The following is a 17,369-nucleotide window of genomic DNA, read 5'->3' on the forward strand; positions in this document are numbered from 1 at the left end:
GGACGGCATTGAAGGGTTTTGGGAGGAGTGTAGAAATGTCTGATTTCAGTTTCAAAGCCTCACTCATTGATGAGTGGAGAATTCCAATTACAATATAGAGTGATAAAGTATGATGATAAAGGCTTGACATTTCTACCCCAGCATCAAACTGAAAATATTTATAAAAATATACCATTTATAATGTTACAATGTCTACCCAAAAAAGGTATCCAGGAATAAACTTTAACAAGTATTTGTATGACCTTTATGGAGAAAGTCATAAAACTCTGTGTAAGACATTAAATAAAACCTATTTAACTGGATAGATAAAAATAATTAATGGACAGGAAGACCCAATATTTTTAAGTGTGCATTCTCTCCATTTGCCTATAAATGATATATTTCAAATCAAAATCCCAACAAGTACATCAAAAAACATATACAAGAATTCCATAGCAACACAGTTCATAATAGTGGCCAAATAAAATAACCTAAATACCCACCAACAGTAAAATGGACAAATAAATTTCAGTACATTCATAAAATGGATTGATTACATAGCAGTGGAAATAAACTACAACCACACACAATTCAATGCAAACGAATTTCAAAAACATAAAAGAAGCCACCAATAGAAGACATGCAGTATGACTACACTTATACAAAGCTTAAAAATAAGCAAAACTAAACTGTGGTGTTAGAAATCAGGACGGTAGTTTCCCTTTGGACAGGAAAGAGCATTGACTGGGAAGAAGCTCATGGGGGGAGGGTTCCGGGGTCCTGATAATGTTTTACTTCTTCACTAAGCCGTAGTTACACACAGGTGCATTCACTTTGTGATAACTCAACAAGAACACAAGTTGTGTGTGATTCTATATTTATGTTATGCTTCAATAACAGGAAGTCTGTGATTTACTTTGAAATGCATCAAAAAATAAGATGGATCAATGGACAGATGAAAATATATGTCATAAAGCAATTATAAAATGTTAATGGTAGGATCTAAAAGATGGACACATATGCATTCATTATAAAACTCTTTCTACTTTATTATATGTTTAAAATTTTTCATGATAAAATGTTAGGGAAAAAAATCCCAATCGGTGTTTTTTTTTGCAGAAATATCATGGAAAATTACAAGGGTAAGAATAGCCAGGACAACTTTGAAAAAGAAAAAGGCAAGAGAGACCTGTCCTAACAGATAGCAAGACTAATTATTAAGCAATAGTTACTAAAATGAGGTAGTACTGACATAGAGATAGACAGAGAGTGACAGACTAATGAAACAGAAGAGAGCCTAAAAGCTAACTCATGCACACAAAGAAACAGAAAATAGCTGGCATAAAAGATCAGTAGGAAAAAGCAGAACTATTCAATAAATGATAATAGGTTCAATTAGAATAAAATACTGAATATCTTTAATAACTCACAGGGAAAATAAATACTGAACAATAAACACAAGTTGCAGAAGAATACATACCGTTTTTCAAATCTTAAGTATTTCATAACAAATTGTAATTTTTTTTAATTAAAAAAAGTTTGAGGTTTGAGTATATGGTTTGTAAATGGTACTAAATGTAGTTTAATAGGCTGGAGCAAATAAATACTAGGAGTGGGGAAATGATAACAGAAGAACCTAAAGAAAGATCAGATCCTACAAAGCCCTGTAAACCATGCCAAGAAATTTATTTTGCTTTTGTTTTATCCTATAGCGCAATCCCTGAAAAGTATTAAGCTACAAAGTTCCAAAAGATTACTCTGACAAGGTATACAGGTTAGGGTAAAGTTTCCTAATGACAGGGGCTTGTTTACCATTTAATCCATAATCTTAGTACAGTTTATAATACATTAATATTTAATGAACATATACAATGAATTAATGAATTTGTGGAAGGAATGGGGTGGGGGAAGCAGAGAAGTAGGAAGACAAATTAGAAAGAAATTATAATAATCCAGGCAGGAAATGCTGGGCTTACAGTGATCACCTAAACTTAATCGCTATTTCTCTATTTTATAAGAAATAGTAAGATAATAAGAAACTTTCAAAAGACATGAAATAAAGGACCTGTAATATCATAAACATGAAGATCCTGGTTCAAATTAGGCAATGCAACAATTTCATATCTACTCACCATTCTTCCGCTCACTAAGTGGAGGCAAATTGGGATTCCTGCCAGGGTGGAGGCCTAGGGTCAGCTCGGGCTGCAGGGAGAGCTCCTGCAGTTCATTGGCAACAGCTTCGCTCTGGGGACTGGGTGCTGCAGACAGGGACACGAGCACTGGTTCATCATCATTTTCGCCAGCCCCTCCTCCGTCCAGCCCATTCACAGCAATGACGGAAGGGGGCAGGCACACCACACTGGAGAAATCCACTTTGGCTTTCGTGATGGCAACCTGAAAATGGAAAAAGAGACAAAAAGTTTAGATGAACCATGAAGAAACTATTCCACTTAGTATATGCTGAATACTAATATGTAAATTACATTACTGGCAAATTACCATTATTCTTAAAAGCTTTTTATAAAGTAAGCTAACATCATTATTAAATATGCTCACAGAATGCACAAGATTTTAAGTGTGATACTGTCCCTCCCCCCAACAAGGTCATTAAAGAGGACAAGAAGTGAAACAAAATCAGCACACACACATAAAATGAGACAAAAGGCAATGGCAGTCAAGGAGAAATAACTATGACATAAAGGTGACCTTCCAACTACCAAGGGAAAATATCTGGAGAAATAACAGCTAATGAGTGTCTACAACATACTCAAGTATTGTATTGTACCAAGATAATCTGAGGGAGAAAATTCCTTTAGAAAAACAATTCCCCGGCCGGGCGCGGTGGCTCACGCCTGTAATCCTAGCACTCTGGGAGGCCGAGGCGGGTGGATTGCTCGAGGTCAGAAGTTCGAGACCAGCCTGAGCAAGAGCGAGACTCCGTCTCTACTAAAAAAAAAAAATAGAAAGAAATTATCTGGCCAACTAAAAATATAAAAAAAAAATTAGCCGGGCATGGTGGCGCATGCCTGTAGTCCCAGCTACTCGGGAGGCTGAGGCAGGAGGATAGCTTAAGCCCAGGAGTTTGAGGTTGCTGTGAGCGAGGCTGATGCCACGGCACTCACTCTAGCCAGGGCAACAAAGTGACACTCTGTCTCAAAAAAAAAAAGAAAAAAGAAAAAAGAAAAACAATTCCCAAGTCATTAGATTCCATAAAGAAATGTCAAAATAGAGATGTCTGTGTGGTGACAGGTAGTAGCCCAAATATTTTAACCTACATGAATATTTAATCATAGTACGCAGGACTGGCATATTAAAAACAAAACACCTATATACAGCTGTTACATATCCATAATAATTAAAAAATAAAAAAGAACACCTGGCAACATAAGAATGCGTCTTTAAACATGACAAAGAATACACACAACAGGAAAATTTTTCAACGTGAGAATCAGTAGTTAAGTGAATTAGGAATATGTTCATTCACTGAATCCCATGCAGTTATTAAGAATAATTTTTATAAGGCATTTCTAATGTGGGAAATGTTTATTCTAAAGTCATGTTTAAGAAAAAATATAAAAATGCATGTTCATATATAAAAATGTTACACTGAGAAAAAAAGACTTTAAGAAGTATACCAAAACATAAAACAGGGATTTTGTTTGACTGGACAATAAAAAATTTTTTTTTCTTTTTACTTTCTTAATAGTTTCCAAATTTTCTCTAAAATATATCTATTGCTTTTATAATGAAAATGCTATAGTTTCTATAGTTTTTGATCTGTAAAGGCAGATTCCCTGGGAGTTCCCTGCAGAATTTGGTGAGGACTTTAGTCTAATTTGCTTCAGATGAAGAAACTAACAAAATATTGAACAGCCACAAAATGAAGAATGGCTTTGAAAACTAAAAAGACCATTCCACTCTACCTTCATGTAAGGCAATACAGTGTGCCCAAACCTGACTGCAGTTCCGGTTGATGTTACCTCATAAAATATAAACTGGCTTGGAAAAGGTCCAGATGAGAGCAATTAAGATGAGGGATGACGTTGTTAAGAATAAAGATAGTAAGACAGACTCTCTACGCAAAAAAAAAACAAAAAAAAAACCAAAGCTGGACGAAGACTTGAGTAAGACAAAGGAAAAAAATAACCATGTCTCTGTATTGGAAAAAAACTATTATATAGAATTAATCCATTTGGCTCAGTACTCTTTTCCACTGAATCTGAAAGAGAATGTTTGTTCCCTTTAACAGGAGTCTTTTCAGACTAAAAACACTTCAATTTTATGACACTTAAGGACCCCTTGATGCCTAACCTTAGGACAGCAGTCCTCGATACCTTTCTCTACCCTGATAAACATAAACACATACACACACATGCATGCATGCATATGGATGATGGCCTGGAATGTGTTTTTTTAAAAAAAAAAAAACACAAAATCTTAGTGAGTCCAAAAGGAAAAGAGAAAGAAGATGGTATCAAAACTTCAGCCCTAGGACCTAGGAAAAGTGGTTTCACAAAGAGTAACAGGCTTTTAACAAACAGTTGTTAAATCATTAGGGATTATGAGAGTTCATACTTCTCATTAGAAAACTGAGAAATTTGGGCACAGTGGTTCACACCTGTAATCCTAGCACTCTGGGAGACTGAGACAGGAAAGAATGCTTGAGCTCAGGAGTTCGAGACCAGCCTGAGCAAGACCCCGTCTCCACTAAAAATAGAAAAATGAGTTGTGCATCATGGTGCATGCCTATAGTCCCAGCTACTCAGGAGAACTGAGGAAGGAGGATCACTTGAGTCCAGGAGTTTGAGGTTGTAGTGAGCTATGATGACACAAGGAAGACTGCATGAAACATACAGAAACAGTAAGAATAATAAGGCCAAGGACAGGAACCAGCAAACTTCATACCACTGAAGTTCCAGAGCTAAACTGGTGGGCTAGAATCATAGTTTCATATAAAAGGTCCTTAACCAAACAGCAAATCCCCATTATTTTAGATTTAATTGGTATCTGTGATACCAGAGCTTGGTGTGAGATTAAGTAAAATTTTATGATACTTGGCAGGGGGTGGGGGTGGGGTGGATAGAATAAACGAGTGGCAGCAATTTAACAGTATTTACCACATTAGGAAAAAAACTAATATACTACCTCATAATGTATAATGCTTTACACAATTACAAAGGAGACTAACATGTCAAATTTTATTAAGTAAATGAATTATTTCTCACTTCAAATGAGTTAATTTTTTCATTAAAAATGTCCTGAAAACAGTGATTAACGGGTATAGAGTTTCAGACGGAAAAAGTTCTAGAGTTCTGATGTACAATGTGAATGAATATACTTAACACCACAGAAATGTATACTTAAAAGTGGTTAAGAGATGAATTTAATGTTATATTTTTTAACCACAATAATTAAAATATAGCCTGGCAAAAAATAATTTACTAAGTTAACTCATTATTCATTGAGCTTGAAAGAATAAAACCATACATTCCTTTTTGAGACAGAGTCTCACTCTGTTGCCTGGGCTAGAGTGCTCTGGCGTCAGCCTAGCTCACAGCAACCTCAAAGTCCTGGGCTCAAGCAATCCTCCTGCCTCAACCTCCCGAGTAGCTGGGACTACAGGCATGCGCCACCATGCCCGGCTAATTTTTTCTATATATTGTCGGTTTTTTCTATTTTTTTTAGTAGAGACGGGGTCTCACTCTTGCTCAGGCTGGTCTTGAACTGCTGACCTCAAACGATCCACCCACCTCGGCCTCCCAGAGTGCTAGGATTACAGGCGTGAGCCACCATGCCTGGCCTCCTCTTTTTGTTTGTTTGTTTGTTTGTTTTGTTTTGTTTTTTTTAAATAGACAGGGTCTCACTATGTTGCCAAGGCTGGTCTCAGGTGATCATCCCACTTTAAGCCTCCCAAGTAGCTGGGAGCTAGGACTGTAGATGTGGGGTACTACACTCAGCTATATTCTTTAAAATGTTCTTAAATTTACTTTTCACTAATTCAGAATAACCTTCCTCCTATTACTTTGAATAATATAAATCTTTATTGCTGGGATTCAGATATTTGACATTTACAAGTGTTACTATTCTCAAGATATGTGTCACATGTTATCATGATTTTTCTAACGAAGCATGAAGTTTAACTGCATGAGTCTGTGATTCTGCTATGCACTTAGTGCATATAACCAGTATTTCTAGAAATGTAAAGGTTAAAAAGTGATGTTTCTTAGAACACATACATTTTTAGATTATAGAAAGAAATATCAAATTCTGTAGACTTGAACCATGATTGTGCCCAGCACTGCCCAGAATAAAAGAAAAAGCAATCTGAAAAACTGTTTTAGCAAGTGTTTCATTCAGAATTCATTTTAACAGCTTAGTAATTAAGTTCCATATTTACAGAATCATTATTTAAGGGCTTAAAGAGATCACTTACAATTTATATATACATTACATATATAGACACACACACTTTACCACATATTTTTATTGGGTAAATTATATGCTACGGTGGTATCTGTTAATTTAGGAACTTCAAAAGTTTCAGGATATATCCATTAAAACACTAATATGAAATTGTATTACAATAAAATGCTTCCATAAAGACCATGGGGCATGGAGTGGGGAGTAGCAATGTATGAAACAAGTGGCAGAATGTTGATAACTGCAGAAACTGGGTATCAGGTATATGGAAATTCATCACACTCATTCTCTCTGTATTTGTGTATATGTGATAACATTCTTATAATGTTTTTAAAAAATAAGACTCTTCCATAGAACAAACAGAAGATTTGGTGAGACATAAAGCAAGGTTTCCTTAACCTTGACCTTAGGAAATAGACCAGAAGTTAAATATAAGCACTGACAAAAGAAAATAATTTAGCATAAAATATATACATTGGAAAGATTTATTTCTTTAGCAAACACTCTACTCTCTACTCATTTTGAAACAGCCCACAAGAGAAAATCCCATTAAACTATGACAATGTAGAGACAAGATCCAAAATGTTGAGGTATGGTCACTGTGGGTTAAATCCCTTGCACCAATTCCTGAATACTCCTAAAATATTATTTACTGTAAAATTTGCATATTTTAGTGTTATAAATTTATAATTCTACTAAGTGCAAGATCAAACATTCTTTTTCACCAAAGGATCACTAACTCTTAATTTCTGGGCTGCTGATTCACATCGATCTGTAGCAGCCAGAAGAAAAACAACATGGGGGCAGGGTCATCTCCCACAACCCATCTGTTTCCCTCCCTTGCTGGCCTGATTCTGCCTCATCTTTTCTCCACCCCACCCCCTTTTGGGCTGCATGCCTTCTGCCGGTACAGAGCAACATATGTAACTGGAAGCAACAGCACAAAATGTGTTAGAGAAATGGAAGCGCTCACACAATTACTGATAACTCTAAAAAGTTAAGTACCAGCAGGATTCTTTATTATGACCAAAGACAAAGAGGTGGTTTCATGTAACCAAATGGTATGGTTCTTCTGAAAAAAACTTTTTCTGTATAAAAATTGTTTTTAATCAATTAATGAACCTTTTAGCTGGACAGATTTTTAACTGCCTTGATTTATTTTCAATGTAGTAAACCAAATCTTGAAAATTCTTACTGTCTTAAGCAGATATGTGTGTGTGTGTGTGTGTGTGTGTGTGTGTAAAATTTGACATGAAGGAATTCAAATCAACTGAACAACTACTTCCTGAGAGCTTACTATATATATTCTAGGTACTGCCCTAGGGCCTGCAGAAGATGAGGAAAACATCAAGTCTTGGCTAACTAACTGCCCTTATCTCTATCACTACCAGCGCCATCATCTTCAGCTGTCTTAAAAACTACAAGACTTCTAAAGATGGCAAAGCAAAGGCCTTTCTGTTCCCTCTTCATCTTGGAAATCATCTGAAAACAAGGAGTACAAGAAACAAAAATATAACAAAACAATGGAAAGCACATGGAAGACTGGTGAGGCAGATTAAAGATGGCTGCAAATTCCCTCTTCTCCCTCTCACTGATGGGTGGGTGGGGTCTATTTCCCCTTCCCTTAAATCTAAGCTGGCCTCTGCCTTGAACAATGGAGTACAGTGAAACTGATGATATGCCAGTTCCAGGGCTAGACTTTAAGATAACTGGCAGCTTCTACCTTGGTCTCCTGGAGCCCTGTCCCTCCCTTGTAAGAAGTCCACCTACCCTGCTGTATATGTCACAGGAGGAGGTCTCAAGACTACACAGAAAGGCAGAGGGGTCCAGCTGAGCCTAGCCTTCCAGACATCTCCACCAAGATGTCAGGCATGTGAGCAAAGCCATCCTGAACATTCCAGACAAGCCTAGTCACCTACTGAATGCCACTAAGTGACCCCAATTAATACTACATGTACCCAGGTTAACACCATATGGAGCAGAAGAATCTCCAAGCTAAGCCTTGTCCTAATTCCTCACTCACAAAATTGTGATAAATAATAAAAGACATCAAACTTCTCAAAAACAACATTGGAAACTAAATGATAGTGGAGTAATGCCTTCAAATTCTGAGAAAAAAGTATTTTCAAACTAGAATTGCTTACACAACCTAACAACTATCAATCAAGTGTGAGGGCATTCCAAGTGATAAAAAAATTTTACCTCCCAAGTAAACTTTTCAGGAAGCTATTCCATGATATATTCCACCAAAACTAGGGACTAAACACACAAAAAAGAAAAAGACATGGGATCCAATTAACAGGAGCTCCAATATAGGAGAGAAAGAAACACAATTCCCAGAATGAAGGTGAAGACAAATACCAGGGCAACTACTCAACAGCAGGCCAAAAAAGCCATGAGTCCAGATTAGAGCAGGGGGATAAGAAGCACCAGTAGGAAATCTCCAGGGGGAAAAAAAAATCAGATAAATTATCTAACAGGTTTAACCAGGTAGAAAATTGTGCTTGAGAACCTCAAAGGGTATGGGAAGAATCAGGATACTGATAAATAAAATTAAGCAAAAATTTCAATACAGGTAATTATCCCATCCAAGTACTAACCGGCCCGACCCTGCTTAGCTTCCAAGATCGAGATCAGAAGAGATCGGGAGCCTTCAGGGCAGTATGGCCGTAGACAATACAGGTAATTATCAGTTCCAGAAAAAACAAAAAAATTAAGAAAAGGTAAATAAGGTAAATAAAATCATAATATAATATTTGACTAAGCAGTAAATAATATTTATACATTTATACAATAATGTTAGCACTAAACATAGATTTAAACAAAAATTATAATATAACCTCATTGGGAAGATGGTAGAAAGGAAGGGAGCTATGAGACAACTAAATTTTCTTCTACTGTAATAGGTAGTCAATAGATAAGCCCTAAAACTGCTGAGTCAAGAAACCAAAGTATACACATATTTAGAAATATGGAAGTGAATAACAGAAGAAACTTGAGTTTTAAGTGGTTGCCTCAAAGTATTATAGTAAAATTGCAGGGTAGGTAGACTTATAGATATCTACATAATTCTCAATTAATTGGGGAACCAATGGTGACAAACACCCTGATGGTCCATAAATCATCTGCCCTTTGCTCACTTAAGCTCATCCTGATCATTCTACAGGGAGTCATTCATCCAAGTTTCTCCTCTTCTCCCAACAAAATGGGTAACAGTAACAATATAACACTGCCTCTTTAGGAGGTGAATAGTATTTGTTAATTTACTATGTATGTTAACCTCACAATCACATCATATATACAAAACCAACACAGATACAGGGAAAAAAAGAAGAAATAGAGTTCTGTCACAGGCAGGTATCTACGTTTAAATAGAAATACAGAGAAGATCAGAAAAAGCTTCCTGAGAGGCAATAATATTTGACAATAGTCTTCTAAAAAATGGATAAGATTGACAGGATTCATGTATTTTTCACTCAGTCTTTCAGTAAGTATTTACTGAGTACCTACTACATGCCAGGTACTGTCCTAGGTGCTGGGGGTTACAGTGACTAAAACAAAGTTCCTGCCCTCAAGGACCAGGAGACATAACTATATGAACAAAAACACAGATGTGAGAAAATGTGGAGTATGGTTCGAAAGGCCAATCCAGTTTGGCAGATCACATGGTTGAAGTACAAAAAAATTAATATGAGTGGAGTATATACACAATTGGAAAAGAGAAATATGACGTGGGGAGGGCAAGGTTACAAAGCTATACTTTATTAGGGAAAGTATAATGTGTTGAGATCCTGAATTTGGTTGGTTAATGTAGAAGGAACTGCCACACAACATAACGTGGCAAAGAATAGGAACTCAAATCTTTGTTGAATTAATGCTGAATGAATGCAGACTGGATTTATACGAGATAGGATGTGTTTGTATTTGGTTGTGGAGGATGGAGGAGAGAGAGGTATCAAGATGACTCCAAAGTTCTAAGCCAGAATGACCACTAGAATAGTATTTTGCTAACAGAAACATCCAAAAGAAGAAGAATTTTATTTGAGGGGATAAATTTGACTTTGCATGTTGGATCCAGGGGCCAAAGCCAAAAATGAAAATGTCATTTGGGTTTCCATAAGGTACATGAGAAGGAAAACAGGGAAATGAAGACAGAATGAAATAGACAATAAAGATTATAAGAACAGGAAGAGAATGACAGAAAAAAGCAGGGAGAGTATGAGAAAGAAGTTGAGTTAAAAATGTAAGGGAATGATAAATTGCTATCAAACCTAACTCAGTTGGTAACTCAAGAATTCCTAGTCTCAGGTGGCCTACTTTGGATCCTGGACCATCCCTCTGGCTCCTAAAATTATCATATACAGCTGAGTATCTAATTACATATCAGCACTTTCTACTCACACTATTTTAGAAGAAGCTCAATAAAGCTGTAACTTTATAATGCTGAGGGGCAACCAGCTGTCACCAAACTTAAAGACACAAGTAATCTCAAGGGCTTATGTAAAGGGACATGAACTCACCAGCTGGAAGTAGAAATAAATAAAAACAGAAGTAAAATATGTATTTTATCCCCAGGCTCAACCCCTTTATTGACTACTTCTCTACACCATTCCCAACTAGCCCCTGCCAGATATCCATAACTTAGCGTATAACCTAATGGTGTTAGGTACACATGGGAACATGTTCCCTTCACTAAGCAACACAAAAAAAACTTTTCAGTTTTATGGTTCCCAAGACAACCTTCTGGGGTAGACATGACTTTCATTAATTCACTCAACAAATATTTACTGATCAGGCACTGTTCTAGGCACTGAGAGTACAAAAGATAGAAAATATCCCAGCTTTACATGGGGTTTACATTATAGTGGGAGAAATGTATAAATGAAAGTAAATAAATATATAATAAAATAATGGTAAGTGTTATATGCCTGGAGACCAGGTGGCTAATTTAGATTAAATGGTCAAGAAAGGTCTCATTGAGATCATCAATATCTGAGTGAGACTTGAATAACAGCCAACACTTAATGAACGTTTATTATATATGAGGTACTTTATGTGTAGGTACTCAATCTTCACAACACTAAGAGGTGTATTTACTTATATTATCCAATTTTTTATCAAGAAATTGAAAAATTAAATAACTTGATCCCAGCCAGTCAGGATTCAGAACCCATACCTGTAATAATCACGCAATCAGACTATGCCTGAATTTGACAAGAAATAGCCATGCAGAAGAAACAGCACTCTCTACTCAAACTATTTTTAAAAAACTCAATAAAGGTGTAACTTTACGCAGGTTCAAAGGCCATGAGGTGGGAATAAGCTTGGCATCTTGAAGGAACTGAAAGACCAGCATGGGCAGAGAAGAGAGAGAGTGGGGAGAAGTATATTCTAAGAACAACTGGATGTCCCTGGGAGGTTTTAAGCAATGGAGTGATACGATCTGATTTACCTTTTGAAACGGTCACTTTGGCAGGTGTGTAGAGAAAAGATTGTAGGGGAGCTGTTCACTTTAGCCTGCCACCTGACTTTGAGTTTGGTGTAATTTACTATTCCGCCTGGCCCCCTAATAGCAATGCAATAGTGTTGTTTTTTTTTTTAAATTATGGTATGTGACCTGTCTCTTAATATATCATATCACTGAGTGTGGCGATGTGACCTTGAGCAAGTCAAAGAAACATTATTGTAGCTGTCCTACTATCATGAAAGATCGCATAAGAAAGTATTCTGCAAAGTACAGAGAGATTAACTACAAAATAGTATTTTGTTGCAAACATTTAAAAGAAAACTGACAATCTGCCTTAAATTGCCCCCCCACCTCCAAAAAGGCTGCTTGAAATTTAAAGCACTATTTTGACAAGATGACTTCATTACATTCCTTGAACTTTATTCATGCCCACAAACACTACAGGTATGCTTTCCTTATGATTCTGAATCCCTCTTCTATGGTGTTCAAATGTGTTCCAATTTCTATTAATAAATGTGGAATTCTATTTGGTTTTTAGAGATTTCTTATCTAAGAGATAGAGTAATGCATATTTAGAAGTCCATATGCTAAGTATAAAAGACCAAAATAAATTTAAATATGATCTGAACATATTTTGTGTATTGACCTACAAAGTTATGCAATCTGTTACGAGACAATTTTGAGGTTAGGAACTCTTCAGTCAATTTTACTCTTATACCAAAACCTTATACACCAATAAGCCAGGACAACCTGAAATGTTGTCAGGCCACAGAAAACCTGCCATACAGAAAATCTACCATAATAATCCTGGCTCAGGTATGAATACTATAAAAAAAGACCAGTTATTTTTGAAAATATTAACTTTGGAATGAAAAACTTGTTGAGACAAACCGCACTTAGGATGAAGACAGGGAACAGATGGAGAAAAAGGGAGGCATTTACAGTATTGTGCTTTGTTTCCACACTACAATGGAGCATTTAAAGAGAAGCCTTATTTTCCAGCGCCAGAACCCTCATATCCTTAGGTTTATGGATGAGCTTCTCTCCCACTGTGTCAATAATATGCTCCTACTTTACAAAAGGAACCATGAATATTTTCTAAATTCTTAAGCAAATGTTTTTAAAACACTGGGAATAAAATATCTTGCCATTAAAAAAAGAAAGAAACTGTCAGACTTTTTAAGGAGCATCCAAATACAGGAACATATACTCAGAGAAAAGTATATATTTGAAGTTGTAGTGTGTCTATAGGTCAACCAACAGAGGTCAAGCCTACAGCTCTTTAGCATCTACTGGTGCCACAATGAGGGACTCTCAGGACAACGCACCCACTGCTGACAGTAGTGCAGCATCAGAGCCAAAACACTAAGGCAATAGCCAGCATGTTCATGAATTATTCTTCCAATTACATTTTAATTGTAAAAACTAGTTTATTAATTAAATTAATCTACCCTGGTAAGATCACTTACCACATAAAAAACAATGGCTTTTCACAATACCTTCATGGAATACAGTACAAAATTAATGTTTAAAAATGCATTTTCACTTTCTCCTGGTTATTAAATGCTTCAGTCAAGATAGAACCTCTGAAACTATAATGAACATTGAAAATTTAAATAAAAACAGCTCCTTAGTCATGGCTCATTATTATTCCCTCCTGATATTCTCTTGCTTCAAATAGTATTACTCTTAGCCTATTAATATTCTGAAAAAGGTGCTGAGAATTTCTAATGGAGTGAAATGTAACAGATATTTTCATACCATTTAAAACTCAGCACAATTATATTTAAAGCTTTAAAACAAAGAAGGGCTGGGCTCGGTGGCTCCTGCCTGTAATCCCAGCACTTTGGGAGGCTAAGGCAGGAGGATTGCTTGAGGGTAGGAGTTCAAGACCACCCTGGGCAACACCGTGAGACCCCTACCTCTACAAAAAATTATTTTAAAAATTAGCCAGGCATAGTGGTGCACACCTGTAGTCCTAGCTATCGGGAGACTGAAGCAGGAGGCTTGAGTCCAGGAACTGCAGTGAGGTATAATCGAGCCACTGCACTCCAACCTGGATGACAAAGTGAGACCCTGTCTCTAAAAAATAAATAAATAAATAAATAAGAGGGAAGATAGAGAGTAAAGGCAAAGACATCTATTTTTCCTAACAAAGCAAATAATACAGCAAAAGCATTCACATCACTGCAGGAGTTTCCACATTACAACTACATCTAAGAGTAATCATTATAGAATTTATAAAATGCAAAGAAACACAGCTGCACCAGTCAGCAGTCAGTGCTGTGCATCTTGAAGGCATTTGTGTAGGCAACAAGCATGGTGTGGATAATAAAAAAGAAAAGGTAAACACACAGCAGCATACAAATCTCCAAATATCTCGCTGTCCTATCTTAAAACGGAAAGGTTCTAAATCAACCAAGGAGAAAGCACACTGGTGATCCATAAAAGAGAAAAACCATCTGAATGAAGTAACTCAGATGCCTTAGATGGCATGAAGATAAGAACACAATACGAAGAGAATTATAAGCCTTTTTAAATATTAGAGACTACCAATAAGAAGCAGAGAGTGAACACTGAACTGAGAGCTGCTTTAGGGGCACCTTCAGGAGTAGAAGACATTGAGATCAAAATCAAGAACTACAGGACTGCCCCTCTAGCCACTTCCCTAACCAGACTGAGACCAGGAACTGCTGGCAAGACTACCTGGACTTCCACCACTGCAAGAAGGCAATGACTGCTAAATGGGTGGTATCTTTGTGTGCGAATGCCACCAGTATATGTTGAAGTCCCTCTGCCCCATATCCTGGGTCTTATCTTGGGGTGATGACCAGGAAGATGGCACAGTCCCTGGAAAGTTCTGAACTGGCTCCACCCATCCCCCCTCTGTCCTCAGTTCTTCTTCAAGGGTGGTAAAGGAGGACCTAGGTACATGGGTGATCCCTGCCCTGGGACCCTGAATCATTACTTGACTGAAAATAAAAACTCACTGGAAAGAAAAGAAGAAAGAAAAGAAAGAAACAAGGAATAAAATAACCTCACCTAGGGCCAGGCATGGTGGCTCATGCCTATAATCCTATTAATAGCACTTCGGGAGGCTGAGGTGGAAGGATCTCTTGAGGCCAGGAATTCAAGACCAGCCTGAGCAAGGGCAAGACCCCATCTCTACAAAAAATAGAAAAATTAGCCAGGCATGGTGGCACGTGCCTGTAGTCCCAGCTACTTGGGAAGCTGAGGCAGGAGGATTGCTCGAGCCCAAGAGTTTGAGGTTACAGTGAGCTATGATGATGACACCACTGCAATGCAGTACTCCAGCCTGGGGGTGGGGGGGACACCTCACCTAGATCATTTTGGCAGGAACTGGAGGTTGTTGCTCAATATTCATTCTCCCCTCTTCCTAATAAAAGAAAACCTGAGTTTTAGCTAATGTGTACCAGAATGAAGACTGTATTTCCCAGTCTCCCTTACAGCTAGCTGTGACCATGTGACTGAGTTCAAGCCAAGGAGTACAAATAAAAGTATTATGTGAGGAGCCATTTATTACAAGCAAGGGATAGTTACAGATTCAGGAACAGGTTTGTACTGAAAAATATAAAACTTATTGGACAGGCTGCATCTGCTGATTAAACTTTATCATAGGTATGTATGTATAGGAAAAAACATTGTATATATAAGGTTCAGTATTATCCATGGTTTCAGGCATCCACTGGGTAGGTATCTTGGAACATATCCCCCACAGATAAGGAGGGACTACTGTATATTTGTTTTGTTTTGGGGTTTTTTTGTTTGTTTGTTTGAGACAGTGTCTCACTCTGTCACCCAGGCTGGAATGCAGTGGTATAATCACAGGTCACAGCAACCTCAAACTCCTGGCCTCAAGTGATCCTCCCACCTCAGCCTCCCACAATGCTGGGGTTACAGGCGTGAGCAACTGCGCCCAGCTAAGATGAAATTTAAATGCTAGATTTAGATACACAATATTGAGATATGCCCAGGTATTTTTTCAGAAAAATATTATACTCACCTCAGAGTAAATTTTAAACTGAAAAAATAGCCTTTGTCAAAATTAGTCCAATTTTTGAAAACTTATTTTCTTTCCAGATGAATAGCAATAAAAAATTAAATGGTATGTTAAACGCTAAACAATGTCCCATACCTCCGATTCAAAAAGCTTTTACAGACTACATTATCTCCATAGCTCAACTATCACAAAGTCAGGTGATATAAACAATCTATGGTGACTTTTCTTCAGCCAATATGGTGATGAACAGCATGAGTATTTTAGTAAAGAGTGTCTGATTTTAAAGGCCAACACTACCACTTACTAGGTCAAACAACCTTAGACTAATTACTTATTCTCATGGGTATAAAGTAACTCTCACAGAGTTAACTGTGAGGATTGAATGACATAATATATGAGAATATTATAATACACTTACAACAAAGAACTTGAAAAATATTTTCAAGTAATTTTTTCTAATTGAAATATATTATAGTCAAATGATAGTCTTTTGTAGGATTCTTACAAATGCATAGATTTAATTTTTATAAAAAACAAAAAATAACAGGTGCTCTTTGATAAATTACTAATCTCAGTAACTTTTGGGTGAATGCTGATAATCCTAGCATCTCTCAAAATTTTCCCATATATACCATAAATTTACTTTCCCGACCTTTTAAGGGGACAATACAGGGGATTCTAAACATGGTATAAATCTGGTATCCCTTAGATTACCCCGTTAAGAAGAGACACTATGTTTTCAAGTTCAGACTTTGGCTTAAATTTCAAATTATTCCAAAAATGGAGTTTGGAGAAATTACACTAATATTCTTTGCATACCACCAGATTACTACCTTCAATATATCAAGTAAACCTTCTGGCCGGGTGCCATGGCTCACGCCTGTAATCCTAGCACTCTGGGAGGCTGAGGTGGGAGGACTGCTTGAGCTCAGGAGTTTAAGACCAGCCTGAGCAAAAGAGAGACCCCACCTCTACTAAAAATACAAAAAAATTAGCCAGGTGTGGTGGTGCATGCCTGTAGTCCCAGCTACTCAGAAGGCTAAGGCAGGAGAATCACTTGAGCCCAGGAATTTGAGGTTGCAGTGAGCTACAATGACGCTACTGCACACTACTCAGGGTGACAGAGTGAGACTCTGTCTCAATAACAACAAAAATAAATAAAATTAAGAATACAAAAATATCTACTAGGAAAAACCTCCAATATAATGAATAACTAGTTTGTTTTCTGTCACATTAAGATCATTAATAAGACTGAACAGAAGACTACAGCTAAGCCCAAACATTCCTGACATGAGTATGTTTCCAACTTGAAGGACTTCATTTTGGAATGGGATGAGAGAACACCTTTAAAGAATGCTATGTACTTAGCAGACATTAATCATTTTAGCTGACAATGACCAAATGCAGCAAAATAAATACATAAAATAAACCACCACCTTAGCCCCAAACATGACATGTTTATGTAAACACTTCTAAACATCT

The 17,369-nt window shown here is 37.0% G+C and overlaps 1 protein-coding gene across 3 annotated transcripts in view; it reads right to left on the reverse strand.

The window, feature by feature from the left end:
* Window positions 1-17,369, reverse strand: part of MRTFA (myocardin related transcription factor A) — a 186,940-nt gene that overhangs the window by 117,390 nt on the left and 52,181 nt on the right. For all 3 annotated transcript variants that reach the window (XM_069489875.1, XM_069489874.1, XM_069489876.1), the window contains exon 3: window positions 2,112-2,373. The gene's annotated coding sequence lies outside the window, so the exon portion shown is untranslated. The remainder of the gene's footprint in view (window positions 1-2,111; window positions 2,374-17,369) is intronic.

This window comes from Eulemur rufifrons, chromosome 16 (genome assembly GCF_041146395.1).
Source record: "Eulemur rufifrons isolate Redbay chromosome 16, OSU_ERuf_1, whole genome shotgun sequence".
Lineage (NCBI taxonomy): Eukaryota > Metazoa > Chordata > Mammalia > Primates > Lemuridae > Eulemur > Eulemur rufifrons.